General features: G+C 49.6%; 1 protein-coding gene across 6 annotated transcripts in view; it reads left to right on the top strand.

Moving 5' to 3' along the window:
* Positions 1-10,895: 10,895 nt before the first annotated feature.
* The window catches only part of LOC119712547 (DNA-binding protein RFX2-like), a 79,034-nt gene continuing 75,420 nt past the window's right edge, over positions 10,896-14,509 (top strand). For 5 of the 6 annotated variants that reach the window (XM_038163900.1, XM_038163904.1, XM_038163905.1 and 2 more), the window contains exon 1: positions 10,896-11,014. The gene's annotated coding sequence lies outside the window, so the exon portion shown is untranslated. The remainder of the gene's footprint in view (positions 11,015-14,509) is intronic. The other variant, XM_038163903.1, reaches the window with a different exon arrangement.

Below are 14,509 nucleotides of genomic sequence, written 5' to 3'. Positions count from 1 at the left end.
TGTCCAGTCCTGGCTCCACAGTTCAAGAAAGACAAGGAGCTGCTGGAGAGGATCCAGTGAAAGATGATGAGGAGTCTGGAGCATCTCTGTGATGAGGAGAGACTGTGGGAGCTGGGCCTGGCTAGTCCAGAGAAGAGAGGGCTGAGAAAGAATTCACAGAATTCCCAAAATTCACAGAATTCCTTCAAGGTCATCGAGTCCAACCCAGCCCCAGCACATCAACTCAGCCCTGGCAGCCAGTGCCACATCCAGGCTGTGTTAAACACACCCAGGGATGGTGACTCCACCACCTCCCTGGGCAGAACATTGCAGAACTTTGTCACCCTTTCTGTAAAAAACCTTTTCCCAATATCCAACTTAAATTTCCCTTGGGGCAGCTTGAGAGGATCCCATCAATCCTATATAAATATATCAATATCTCCAAGAGGTGTCCAGAGGATGGTGCCACTCAGTGGTGCCCAGAGACAGGACAAGGACTAATGGGCACACACTACAACACGAGACAAACACCTCACCATGATGAAAAACTTCTTTACATTGAGGGTGACCAAGCTGCCCAGGGAGGGTGTGGAGTGTCCCTCTCTGGAGACATCCCAAACCCCATCCCAAACCCTGGATGTGTTCCTGTGTCACCTCCAGACCATTTGGAGTATTAATAATATTTGTATTATACGGTTTTGTCTCCAAAAAGTAATGTTAACTCAAATGTTCTCCAGAAAGTAATGTTAACTCAAATGAAAATGTGGAGAAAAAATAGACAATGTAAGGAGTGCAACAGGGTGGAGGTAAGACAGGAAACAGAGTTTATTGTCTAAACCTATAGTGCCAGTTATCTCTGTCTCTTGCCTATCTGTATTATTTTCTTCTCCTGCTTTGGTGAAAAAATGCTGCAAAATAATAGAATATCTAATTAAATCCTATGTCATGTATCCCTCATGTGATGCAAAACTTAAACTGTGGCAATAGAGTGGAATATTTCATTACCTCCATGTACCTAAATCAGACGTTACAGAAATTAACTTCTTTCCTTATTACTTTATATGGGGATGAATCTCAATTTATTACATAAAAGCACTTAATTAGAAGTCCAATGTCTTTCTTTCCCGGGTGAGCCTGCCTCGGCTGGATTGTCACTCCTTGTGCCACAAGATCAGGAGACAGGAGGTGGCTGCAGGTTCAGCAGCCTCGAGCTCTGCTGATAACACAGGCTCGACCTCGAGGGGAAGACCAAAACCTCCAACATTTCGTTCCTGTTGGGAAATCTGCAGTGAAAACACACACAAAGCCTTCAGTTCACGATCCTGGGCTGTCGGGTCTCCTGCCCACCCAGGGACGCCAAATGTGGGGTTTCACCCCCGGATTGGGGTGACCCCAAAAGATGGAAAAGTCCCTCCTCCAACCCGTGCCTTTGAAGAAAGACTCAGTAGTCTTCTGTTGTCTGGTCTCAAGGTTGTTTATTGTTGGTTATCTACAAGATTCTTCTCCTGAGCTGCTGTGGCCCGTTCAGCAGGTCAGACAAAGGCACGCTGCCCTCCCGGGGGGCTGCTGCCATCTTTTATATCATATATTACGTGTTACATGTTTATACCTTTCCCCCAATACCTGCTATCTATATTGAATGGTGACTTTCTACTCTAAACCATTCTGTGAGTGCCAACATCACCAAAGACATGGAGGCTAGGAAGGACAAAGAAAGAGGACAGGGCACACCCAAATCCCTCCATCTTAGAACCCCTGACCCCCATGTACAAAACTTGGACCCCTGCGTACAAGGCTTAAACCCCCTGTACAGCACTCAAAAATCCTTCCTTTCACTTCGTGATTATCTCTACTATGCTACCTGAACTTGTGTGTGTGGCTTGTAATTCTCCATACAGAGTTAGTAACTTGCTCCATGGGCTAAGATCAAAACCCCAAGAGTGTCTTTGGCTGCATGCCAGGGTCTCCGAGCCCCCTGCCAGCGGCTCTGGCCATCCAGGACACCCAGAGGGATGTTCTGGATTCCGACACTGGGCGAGTTACAGCAGTGTCTGGCCAGGCCGTGCTGGGATGTCACCGATTTTCACCCCTGTGATTAAAGTCACTTTTCCCGACGTGTATTCACACTCCTGGAGGGTTTAAAAGACGTGGAGATGTGGCACTCAGGGACAAGGTTTAGTGGGGCCTGGCAGTGTCAGATTATTGGCTTTGGTGATTTTAAGGGTCTTTTCTAACTTAAATAATTCCACGACGCTTCATGTTTCTGCCTCTCCTTGACCTTTCCAGGTATTTCACATGACTAAGGCAGGGGGAGATGCCAGCAGGGACAGCTGTCCCTCACAAGAGAAGTGTTGGATTATGCCCTTTTCTGACTTAGAGATGGGGTGACTGAGAGCTGTTTTACAAACTTTTATTCCACTCCATTTTTCCACAGTCTCGTGTGAAGGGTGAGACAATATAGATATTATAATTCCCACTATATTATATAAATATTCATTCATGTATTATAATTCAGAATTTCTAATTCTATTTTCTCTCTCAACAATGCCTGTCTTATTCTATAACATTTCTAAGTTAACATTTCTTATCTCAAGGTTTACATACAAATACACACTATGTAAACCTTCTATTAAAAATTCTCTACAAATCCATTTCCCACAAAGAAGAACATCGGGATAAGAGCAAAGCCCCAGGATGAATTCAGATTTATCTGGGGCTGTGGGACTCCAGGTTCGTGCATGTCAGACCACATCACTGAGGGTGGGAGCTCTGGTGCACAGGTTTGGTGTGAGACATGGGCTGGCTGCTGCTTCTTCTTTCCCTCAGCCACAGATTTCCTGTGCCCCACAGAACATCACCCCAGTGAAATTTCCATGTGCAGGTTCTTTCCTTTCCCACCTCAAGCAAAGCATCATCTCTTCGTGCAGCTGTGGACACAGAGAGTGGAAATTTCTTCTCCAGCTGAGCAGAACCAGCCCTGTCTGCCCATCTGAATTACCCAACACAGCTTACATAATTTTCACTTTTATCACCAGCCCTGGCACTGGGTCTGGGAGCTATTCTGGGCTGGGACTCCTCTGATAACACTCCCAAATTCCCAGCTCCAGAGTGGGAGTGACTCAACCCAAGTTGTTGCACCTCAGGACGTTGACTTGGGAGATAACGGGGCATGGAGGGCAATAAAACTTTTCAGCAATTTCCACCTGAAGCTGGACACGAGGAGAAGATGGATGTGATGAGGAAACAGGCTGCAAACCACGTGGTCACAGGCAGGAAGGCAGACAGAAGAGTCTCTTTCTCCCTGAGTCACTTCCACACTTCAACTGCTCATGGTGTCTTTCCCATCAAGGACTTGCAACATCTTTTCTGGCCATGTGAAATGGTCTACAGCAAATAGGTGTGGGAAATACTGGAAAAACCCAAAAAACCACAGCCCAAAAGCACCCAAACACAACAAAAAGACACACACACTAAAATCCCCACCAAATTATGCTCTAGATTAATATCCAACTCCCAACTGTCATAAATCAACAAAGCCAAGGACTCATCACCAGGACACAGCAGCTGGTAAGTGACCTTTATCTGCCTCTATGATTAAATGACTCTTCTGCAATTCTCATCAATAAAACAGGACAAAAACTATTTACCCTGGCCTGTTGTGGGCATAAACTCCTTTTTAGGTTGTTTTTTTTTTTTAAACTCATTTAAAACTGCACACTCATGGATTTTGAAACAACACAGAGCAGGCAAAGGCTGTTCATGCAATATGCAAAGTGTAGTGTGTGAAATGCATATTCATAAAGCCTGAAAAGCAGTGGAGAATTAGGATTTCTTGGCTGTATAATTACTTAGTTTGATGTGAGATATCACCTCACTTCAGAGGCCATGCCTATATCCTCTGAACATCAAACTTAAACCCAAGCTGCAAGGCTATCTCTGCCCACAGGTAATCCCAGTTTTGGAAAAGAATTTGCTGGAAAGCCATTTGCTCTAAAATGGGATGGATACAGATGTTGGAGAAAAAAAATCCAATTGCACCTCCAGAACTTCTGTAAAAATGGAATTTTGTCCTTTCTCTCACTGCTGGAGCAATGGGCTGCTCTCCCCTGCCCAAGCCAGGGGGCTTTGTGGCAGTGGTGTGACAATGTTTGCCAGGCAGAACCAGGCAAACATCCCCTCTGAAGCTTTTAATGAAGGGATGGAACCACAGTGAGGCTAAAAATGATTTCTTGTTCAAATAAACATCACTCTCAGAGGCTGTGAGATTTCAGAGGAGCAAGCAGCCAGCCATAGCTCGAAGTAGTTACAAGTTCTTTGTTACGAAACAATATATAATTTTCTAATCCAAGGCACAGTTGCCACAAAGTTTTTAATTTAAAAAAAATAGTTGTTTTTTTGTTTTTGTTTTTGTTTATTTTTTGTTTAGGTTTTGTTGGGGTTTTTGGGGGGTTTTTTGTTTTTTGTTTGTTTGTTTTTTGCTTTTCTAACCTATTACCTTTACTTCTAGTGCACTGTGGATACTTTTATCCAACGGGCTATCACCACATGTATATGCTTCTATTAAAACTTCCAAACTCTTAGCTACTCTATACAACGACACCCCTGCATTATAAACCCTTCACCACCTTACCAATTCAGTTTTCTACATCATAAACCCTTCACTATCTTACCCAACACAGTTTCTCACTTAAAGCATATTCTTACTTACAAGTGTAGGAACATAATTTTATGATTTTTCTGCTTAATGTCTGTGTATTGTATTTTTACATCAAGCCAAGCTTCTTCCAAGGCTGCAGATCAAATCCTCTTGTGTTTGTGGAAGTTTCTATCTTTGCATTTCCCACATGAGGCTGTGCTGTAAAAGGAAAAGGATGAACGTGTGACCAGAGATGGTGACACAGAAATAGCTGTGTCCCTTGGTGACACGGGCCAGGTGCCACTCCAGCAGCCAGGGGACAGCACAAGCTGAGAATTTTCTGCTGATGGCTGCCTGTCGGAGCCCTGGCTGCTGAGAGTTTCAGAGACACTGACCCCCAGGAGAACACTGCATTGACCTGAGGCCGTGGAGAAGCTTCCAAAATTAACCCAATAACTAATCACTCGTGGCCTGCAATGTGGACTTTTCTGTCCAAATACACAAATCCACCCAAACCCATGGAGAATAAGGAGAAGAAGGTGAAGGAGGAGGAGGAGGAGGAGGAGGAGAAGGAGAAGGAGAAGGAGAAGGAGAAGGAGAAGGAGAAGGAGAAGGAGAAGGAGAAGGAGAAGGAGAAGGAGAAGGAGAAGAAGGAGAAGAAGGAGAAGAAGGAGAAGAAGGAGAAGAAGAAGAAGAAAAAGAAAAAAAGAAGAAGAAGGAGGAGGAGGAGAAGAAGAAGGAGGAGAAGAAGAAGGAGGAGAAGAAGAAGAAGAAGAAGGAGGAGGAGAAGGAGGAGGAGAAGGAGGAGGAGAAGGAGAAGGAGAAGAAGGAGAAGGAGGAGGAGGAGGAGAAGGAGGAGAAGAAGAAGAAAAAAGAAGAAGAAGAAGAAAAAGAAGAAGAAGAAGAAAAAGAAGAAGAAGAAGGTTAAGAAGGAGAAGAAGGTGAAGAGGAAGGACCAGCCTCCACCCTAAAACCTCCATCTTGCTTTATATCTATTACTGCATTCTAAAACCTTCAACTCTAAGTTTCCCACCCTGTGATGTTACACACTTCTATTCACACTCCACACCCCCAATCCCAGTTCTGTCATTCCATTCTGGAAGCTTCTCCACGGCCCCAGGTCAATGCAGTGTTCTCTTGGGGGTCAGTGCCTGTCAGCACAGAAAGTCTGAAACTCTCAGCAGCCAGGGCTCCAACAGATGACTGAGCTGGAGTGAGGGGCGAGACCTCTGCACCCTCAATTCAGCCTGAAACGTTAATGATCCACAGGGCCACTTAATCGCTTGCTGTGGTTTTTAAACATAAACTCGCTGGAGTGAAACAGTTACAGAGCTTCAAGAAGCTCGCAGCCACCAGGATTTGAGCTTCCCCATGTCAACAAACCAAACCTTTTTTGCTCAATATTCACATTCCAAGCTGCCAGCAGTGTGCCCAGGGGGCCAGGAAGACCTGGCAGTGACCACAGGACCAGTGACTGTCCCCCGTGCTGGGCACTGCTGGGGTCACACCTCAAATCCTGGGTTGTTTTGGGCCCCTCATGATTAGAAGGACATGGAGGGGCTGGAGCGTGTCCAGGGAAGGGAACGGAGCTGGGGAAGGTCTGGAGCACCGGTGTGATGAGGAAGGCTCTCTGCAGGGGCCCCAGAGGCTCTTCCTCGCTGCCATGCAGGCGCTGAAGGTGCCGTCACCGTGTGCTGATTTTGTGCCCCCTTCCCACCACATCTCCCAGACCTTCCCTTCGATCCTGCCCACCACTCCCTCAAGGCTCCCGGGCACTCTGTTCCAGCACCTGTGGAAATGAGAGGTGTGAAGAGGTTTTACAGCCACTTCTGGGAGCCAGAGGGACGTTTGATACGAGGATCCATGTTTACCCCTGGAAGAATTTCCTACCGAGGTTGTTGACACAGAAACCAAGAAAGAAAGAAGGAGAAATAAGAGAAACCTGCAACTCTTCCAATAAACACTTTGTCTCTTGTAACCAGTGAGTAAAGTGAAAACTTATGAGCTTTGTAAGAATGTATAAAAAGCATGCATGCTAGAATAAAAACAGGTTTGAAGCTGTGGCATTCACATTCTCTGAAAAGAGAGATAATTCTCTCTCTCAGGCTTTTTCCTGGAGAAGCACAGAGAGAAGAAGAGAAAACAATTCTTATCTCTACTTGCTGCCCCTGTTGTTTTACACATGTGGAACGTGTTAGGAAGATGGTTTACCCAAAGTGATTTGTCAATTAGATTCTATTGAAGATTGATTTGATTCCTTAGCCAATTGAGCCAGAGCTGTGTCTGGAGACAGTCACGAGTTTTTTTCAGTATTCTTTGTATAATGTAGTTCCTCTTTAGTACAGCTATAATATAGTATTAATGTCATATAGTGCAGTTTAATAAAGCAATTGTTCAGCTTTCTGAATCAACGGAGACAGATGCCAATCATTCCCTGATTTCACTGTGCCTGATTTTCATTCTGAAAAGGCACGTGTTGCTTTGTGCTGTCTGTGTCTCCCTCCCAGCCAAGCTGTGCTTTGTGCAGAAGTTCCATTTCAGCCCTGCGCAGGGGCTGCTCGAGGGTTTCATTCCCCGGGAGCTGCGTGGATCCAGTCCCGTCAATCTGCCTGCCCTTGGTTCCATCCCAGTCGTGGTCACATCCTCCTCTGCGGGCTCAGGAGCTGCAGCTCCCTGCAGGGAGTGGCACACAAAACCCCACAGGCACTGTGGGATTTTTTTTCCATGACTTTATCCCGTGTTTTTTGGGTTTTTTTTTTTGTGGAATTTCCAGGCAGCCACAGCCAAACCGAACAGATACAACTGCAGATAAATGCTTGCTCTTTAAATCTTGTAAAAGGAAGTTTCCAGGGGGGGTGAAAAGAGAGCATTTGGGGTTTTAGATGGGCTAAAAACTTGTTAGGGGGAAGATGGGAGGTTGGGAAGAGTGACCTTCCCAAATCCCACGTTGTGCAGGGAAGCCTTTGCCAGGGCTGGAAAACACCTCCAAGGATGGGAGGGAGCTGACACAGAAATCCCCCAGGCAGGAAAGTGCTGTTTGGTCCCTGTTTGGAATGGGGATTCTGCCGTTTAAAACAAGCAAAACTTTTTCTTTAAGCAAAAAAATCCCAAAGGCAATTTTAAAATTTCTTTTGTTTTTAACCCACTGGGAATTTTTTTTTTCACGCAGGAAACAATTTAAAGGAATAGTTTCGTTTCAGGTTTCATTTCCAGCACCCAAAACAACAATATTTTTCATGGATAAACAAAATATTTCAAAGGATCCCGCTACCTTTACAAGGAATTTGCTGTCATCAGAACACTGTTTATCTGTCAAAACCTCATTTTAGTCAAATAAAGTCCATCAACGAGATCCTTTGGGTGGGATTGGGTTCGAGCTGAATTCCGGTTTGCTTTGAGGAACGTGCCCTCCTGTGGGTAGCAGAGACAGCTGCAGCAAGCTGGGAGAAAAGAGAAGGAAGAGGAAAATCAAACTCCGCTTTCTTGACAACTTTTTTGAATTTAATCTCCTTCCCCAGCCCCTGGTGTCGTGTGAGAGGAGCGAGATCTGGCTCACGAACAGGCTGGAAAAAAAAAAAAAACAAAGAAAAATTCATCCCACTGATCAGAAAATTAAAAATAAATTAAAAATATTAAAAATAAAAGTGCTGTGGTGATTCTGCCTGACCCCCCGCGGGCTGCAGGGTGTCCCAAGGGTGCTGTGCTGAGCATTTCCAGAAATGTCAAGCATTATCCAATGTTCCAAACCGGCTGTGGCACCTGGGGACAGGGCTGGGGGTGGCCTGGGCAGCGCTGGGTTGGGTTTGAAGATCTCAGAGGGCTTTTCCAGCCCTGGTGGCTCTGTGATCCTGAGAATTTCAGGATGCTGTTGGCACCTGTGCTTTGGGTTTCACTCAGGAATTGACACTTTGGGAAGAAGGGGAGCACACCCAAATGTGTTTTACATTTCTTTTCGCTGTTCTGTGGGGAATTGTGCCCTAAAAAATAAAAGTAACAGAGGAGCAACAACACATTGGGCTGAGGAATTCCATTCAGCTTGCGGTACATTTGAGTGATAATTCAAAATCAGCACGGTGCAACTCAGCGTGGCCAAACCCAATGCATTTATTCTTGCTCAAGCAGGAATAAGGGACCACAGGATTAAAAAATAGCTGTTTATGGAGTGTTCAGAAATCTCTGGGCTTTTCCAGCGGGAAAACCAGAGGATTGCTTCATTGGTAAAACAAGAGACTGAGGGAAGGAATGAGAACAACCTTCAAACACACCAGGAGTGTTTAAGGCAAAACTGTTATTCTGGTCTCAGTTTCCAGGAGTAAAGGTCGATGCTTATTTGTTCTAGGTGATTTTTTAAAAACTATTCCACCTCTATTTTCTCTTTTATTGTACTGTTACTCACCTAAAAGTTGTTATTTTTAAATATGTCTGGCTTAAGCATTTTTAATCCATTAAGAATAAAATTATAAATATATAAAAAAAGAATAAAAATAAAATATTTTGAAATAAAATAGAAATAAAAATAAAATAGAATAAAAATAATAAAATATAATAGAAATTTTTTTCTCAGAAGTTTCTCCAAATCTCACTTAGAGAATAAAAAATATTTTTCTCAGAAGCTTCTCCAAAATTCACTCGGAGAATTAAAATTATTTTTTCAGGAGCTTCTCCAAAGCTCTTTCAGTGTGTCCGTGGTGGTCAGACACACAACTCCATGAATTTTTCCAGTGTAATTCTGGTGGTAATCTCCCCAAAGCGGGAACAGAAACCAGAAATCTGCTCTCTAACCAGTGTCTAAAATTTAAATTGCCTCACTCGGTCACTTCCTTTTCCAGTAACTCCTTTCCAGAAGCGTTAGGTAAGAAAAGTAATAATCCTGTGGTGTTTGGAGCAGGCTGTGTTATTGGAGTCTCCATGGGTACGAATTCCACACACTTCCTTGGCTGAGGCTGGGACATACTTTTCAGAAAACGTTGCAGAAAAAAATACATCATAAAAGCTTTTTTTTTTTTTTTTTTTTTTTATTGCATGTCAGGAAAGCAATCCTGGAAATGGTGAAATACCTGACGGGGATTTTTCAGAGCAAGTGGTGGGGATTCTACCGAGCTTAACTGTAGGGGAAAACCCCATAAAAACCCCACAGACAGAGATATTTCGTAAAGCTTCATAAAAAACGCCGCTTTCTTTGGCAGCACCTGCATTCAAAAAGAAATGAGAGCGACCCGGAGCCTGGGCTGGGATTCACTGAGAAAATAAAACAGGACAGGATGTGGGGAGTGAGGAACCACCCACCCTGGGCTTGGGCACTGCCAGGGATCCAGGGGCACCCCCGGAGTGCCAGGGAACCATGGCAGTTGTTCAGGATTTTTTTCCCATTTCAATTTCAGTGGAAATTAAATTTCATTCTCTGGGTGCTGTCCCTGCAGGCCTTGTCCCCAGTCCCTCTGCAGCTCTCCTGGAGCCCCTCCAGGCCCTGCCAGGGGCTCTGAGCTCTGCCTGGAGCCTTCTCCTCTGCAGGTGAGCAGCCCCAGCTCTGCCAGCCCGGAGCACCCCGCGGCTCTCTCGGGGCGCTCTCCGGCAGATCCAGGTCCCCGTGTCGCGGTCCCAGCGCGGGGCTCTGTCCGTCTGTCTGTCTGTCTGTCTGTCTGTCTGTCCGTCTGTCGGTGCAGGACCGTTTCTGTCCCAGGGTTTCTCCCCGCGCTCGGGGCGCTGCCGGAGCCGCGGGCAGGGCGCGGGGAGCGGCATTTTCCCGATCTTGCCCCAATTCGCCCCAAACCCCGCTGTCCCCGCCCGCCCCCCCCCAACCCCGCGCGTTGTTGTCGGTGACGTCACGCCCCGTCGCCATGACGACGGCTTGATGTCACGTGGACGGGGTTAAAAAAAAAAAACAAACAACCCACAACAACCCCGGCGGCGGCCCCTCCGTTTGGAATGTTTGACAGCGGGAAAATCAACTTTTTTTTTTTTTTTTTTTTTTGATTTTTTTTGGGTGATTTTCTGAGGTGAAATCATCGCGCAGGCCCCGCCCCCTCCCTGCCTTTTCCCCGCGCGCGCGCGCGCTCGCGTCACGCGCCCGGCCCCGCCCCGCGCCGAGGCGCCAAACCGCGCGCCAACCGCCGGCCACGCCTCCTCCGCCGCGCTATTGGTGCTCCCGCCACGCGTCCCGCCCTTTAGCGTGACGGGCAGGCGCTGCGCCAATGGGAAGTGGTGATACGCTGGGCACACCTCCTCGGGGCGGGGCCGGGCGGTGACGCGCGGGGCCGGGGTAGCAACAGTTGCCTCGAGACCCGGCGCCCGGCGCCATAGTGACCGTAGCCCTGGAGACTGTTACTTGCCAACGGCGGCAACGCGCGGCCCCGGCGGCCGGAGCCCAGCGCAGCCCGCGGCACCCGGCGGGGACGGCAGGTGAGCGGGGCCGCCCCGTGACGGGCTGGATGTGGGACCGCGACCGGGGGGGTGCGGGGATGTGCGCGGTCTCCGCGTCCTCCGCGGGGCCGGCGCGGTGCGGGCCGGCGGCGCCGCGGACCCCGCTTGTCCCGGCGCGGGATGCGCGGTCCCGCCGCGCTCCGGGGCGGGGGGCACCGGTCGCGCCGCCCCCGGAAAGTTGGGAGCGAGGGAGCGGCGGAGGCGGCGCCGCCGAACCGCCCCGGGCTCCCCCTCCCGGCGCCGGTGCCGTTGCCCCGGGGCACCGCCCGCAGCGCGGCCCCGCCCGGGCACGGGAACCGACACCGCCCGGCCGGCGGGGGGGCCCGCGCAGCGCCGCTCCCGGCCCCGCGGGGCTGCCCGGAACAGCTCCCGGCCCCGCGGGGCTGCCCGGAACAGCTCCCGGCCCCGCGGGGCTGCCCGGAACAGCTCCGCGCTCCCGGCCCCGCGGGGCTGCCCGGAACAGCTCCCGGCCCCGCGGGGCTGCCCGGAACAGCTCCCGGCCCCGCGGGGCTGCCCGGAACAGCTCCGCGCTCCCGGCTCAGGGGCTGCCCGGAACAGCTCCGCGCTCCCGGCTCAGGCGCGGCGGGGACGCGGCGCTGCCGGGGGGTCCCAGCCGGTCCGCGAGCCCCAAAGTGTCCGCTCAGGGGGGAAGGGGGCCCAGGGCAGGCGCTCCGGTGGGGTCGGAGTCGGCACCGCTCAGCACTGCACTCGTGCCCGTCTCCGTGTTCTCCCCCTCTCCGTGCTGTTCTCGCCCTTCTCTTCCTGCTGTCCCCGTCCCTCTCTTCCCGCTTTCCCCCTCTCTCCATGCTGTCCCCGTCCCTCTCTTCCCGCTTTCCCCCTCTCTCCATGCTGTCCCCGTCCCTCTCTTCCCGCTTTCCCCCTCTCTCCATGCTGTCCCCGTCCCTCTCTTCCCGCTGTCCCCCTCTCTCCATGCTGTCCCCGTCCCTCTCTCCCCGCTGTCCCCGACCCCCCCTTGCGCTCCTCCTCCTCCTCTTTGGGGGTGGAGGGAGGTGGTTTCAACTCCAGCTCGTTCCTGGAGTTTGCCAGAGCTGGGAGATCCCGGCGCTCGCTGTCGGGTCGGGCTTAGAAACGAGGGGAAGTCGCAGCGAGACCTATTTGCAAGCGTCCGCCGTCTGTTCTTGATGTGGTTTCGGCTGTTGGTTTTGAATAAAGTGTGTTGTGAAACAAGATTCATCTCCTGTTAGAGTGGGATTTTGTGGACGTGCCTGTTCCGAGCGTGAGTTCCCGCTGCCTGATTAAACGTTTCCATGCTTTTTACTTAGACAGCGCTCGGAAGCCTTTACTTTGGCTTTTCTATTGAAAGAGGTGAGACTTACTAATTAAAGAGCAGAATTAATAATAATTGTATTAAACATTGTTAAATGTACTTTACCTTTTTGCATTTGGAATGTCCTTAAACTGAGGCTTTAACTGGTCGGTTGAACTGAGAGCTCAGCTTCAGAATCATTTAGTTGAGGCTTTTTTCATCTGCTTCTGCCTAAACTTTTCAACTCTATCTTGGTTGCAAATCATTTGAGAATAGAAAGTAACGTCTGGCTTAGAGAAAAGAAAAAAAATCAGTCTCTAAATACTGACCTCAAGCTCCTGTGCTTCCCTCTCCGCCTCTGCTGTTTCACTTTTCAGTCTGACTTTGCTTCAGCCAGTTCAGGATCAGTTCAGCCTCAGGTTTTAATTTAAAGTGGCACGTTTAGTAGAAGGGGAGGCATTTTGGGAGGCTCTTTCACGGTTACCTCGTTCGAGACGGGTAGAATCAACCTCTGACTGTGTCTGCTGAGAGAGTTTGGGATGAACAGTTTGACTTCTGGGTGGCTGCTGAGGCAAAACCCCCAAGGCAGGACCTTGTAGGACTACAGAGGTGTTGAATACATGAAAATCTCAGCTCATGTTTTACAAAAACCCAACACATCCAGCTGTGTCTTTACCTCTCAGTGCTGCTGTCCCAGGGGAGGGGAGATGTACTGGAATTCTGTGAGATGTGTTTCACTTGCCTTGGGGTTACACAGCTGTGGGCAGGCTCCGGGGGTTTGTTGTTTGGAGTTGGTGTTGTCAGAGCTGTTCCCATAACCACGAGGTTTGGAACTGCTCATCTTTTTAATCGGAATCTGGGTTCTCAGGTAACAACAGGATCTTGGCCTGGAGCCTGAAGGAGCAGACAGAAGGGCTTGACAGCTGGAATTTCTTTGTCCCTGCTTGCTTCTTGCAGAACAGGAATGATCCCAGTGAGCTTGGGGATGGGGACAGGAGCATCCACTGCCACAGAGGAAAGGCAAAGCCAGGTCCCTCACAGCCACCCCTGCTTTGCATCTCCCTGCGGAGCCATTTGCATCTCATTAATTCCTCTCACAGGAGCAATGTTCCTGTCCTGGGGCCCCGAGAGCCAACTCCGCTCCCGGGGAGGGGTCTGAGCCACTGGGAAATCGGCAGCACCTGGAGAGGGGCTGACACTGCAGCCAGCACACTGGGGTCTGTACCTTTAGCATCAGGTCTGCCCTCTCAGGGAGTATTTTGTAGGATTGTCATACAAATCTGTAGGACTGCCTTATAAATCTGTAGGACTGCCTTATAAATCTGTAGGACTGCCTTATAAACTTGTAGGATTGCCATATAAACCTGTCGATTTGGCCTATAAATGGTGGCATCTCCTTCATCAAGGGGCTTGGCACCACGCTGAGCCCCTGCAGCCAGGCTGGGAGGGAGGGATGGGGTCACCCATCGCAAGATTTAAGGCTGAGTGTGGTCTAGAGAGAGCTGCTGTTAAATTGTGCATTAGGTATGTGAAGGTACATCAGAAATACACTTTCTGTGTAAACACGATCAGACCCATCCCTGGCAGTGCCCAGGGCCAGGCTGGACAGGGCTTGGAGCACCCTGGGCCAGTGGAAGGTGTCCCTGCCCTTGGGACAGGGCAGACCAAGGTGGGATTGAGGCTCCCTTCCATCCCAGCCTATCCTGGAATTCTGTAATCATCGAGCAGCCAGACGACATCATTTGCCCTGGCTTTTGGGGGAAATCCTCCAGCTGAGAGTATTCCCTGCCACTAAAAGCCACTTTCTGCCACGAAATAACTTCGGTGCTGCAGAATAGACGGCGCCGCTCATTGTCTTTAAATAACCCCGTGCTTGTAACACCTCGGAGCACCGACAGCTGCCACGTTTAATCACAACACATTCGAGGCCAGTAAACAGAGCGGCTTTCTCGTATCCCAGCCCATTTCCCCCGCTCGCTTTCAGCTTTAGCCGAGCTAAAAGCGGAGTCCGGGCGCGCTGCTGATTCAACAGGCGGGTCCCGCCCGCTCGGGAGTTTCTGCTGGAGGCGAGCGGGTTATATTTATCCCAGATCCCCCTCCCTGGCTGCCTCCCTCGGAACAAATGCCAGCGCAGTGCAGGGCTGGATGCGGGCCAGCGGCAGCCCGGCGTGCTCGCCCGGCCTCGGGGACTGCGATCCATTGGGATC

The sequence above is a fragment of the Motacilla alba genome, chromosome 28 (genome assembly GCF_015832195.1).
Source record: "Motacilla alba alba isolate MOTALB_02 chromosome 28, Motacilla_alba_V1.0_pri, whole genome shotgun sequence".
NCBI classification, from domain to species: domain Eukaryota; kingdom Metazoa; phylum Chordata; class Aves; order Passeriformes; family Motacillidae; genus Motacilla; species Motacilla alba.
Note: the sequence above shows the minus strand (reverse complement) of the source record. Positions and strands in the feature narration are given on the sequence as shown.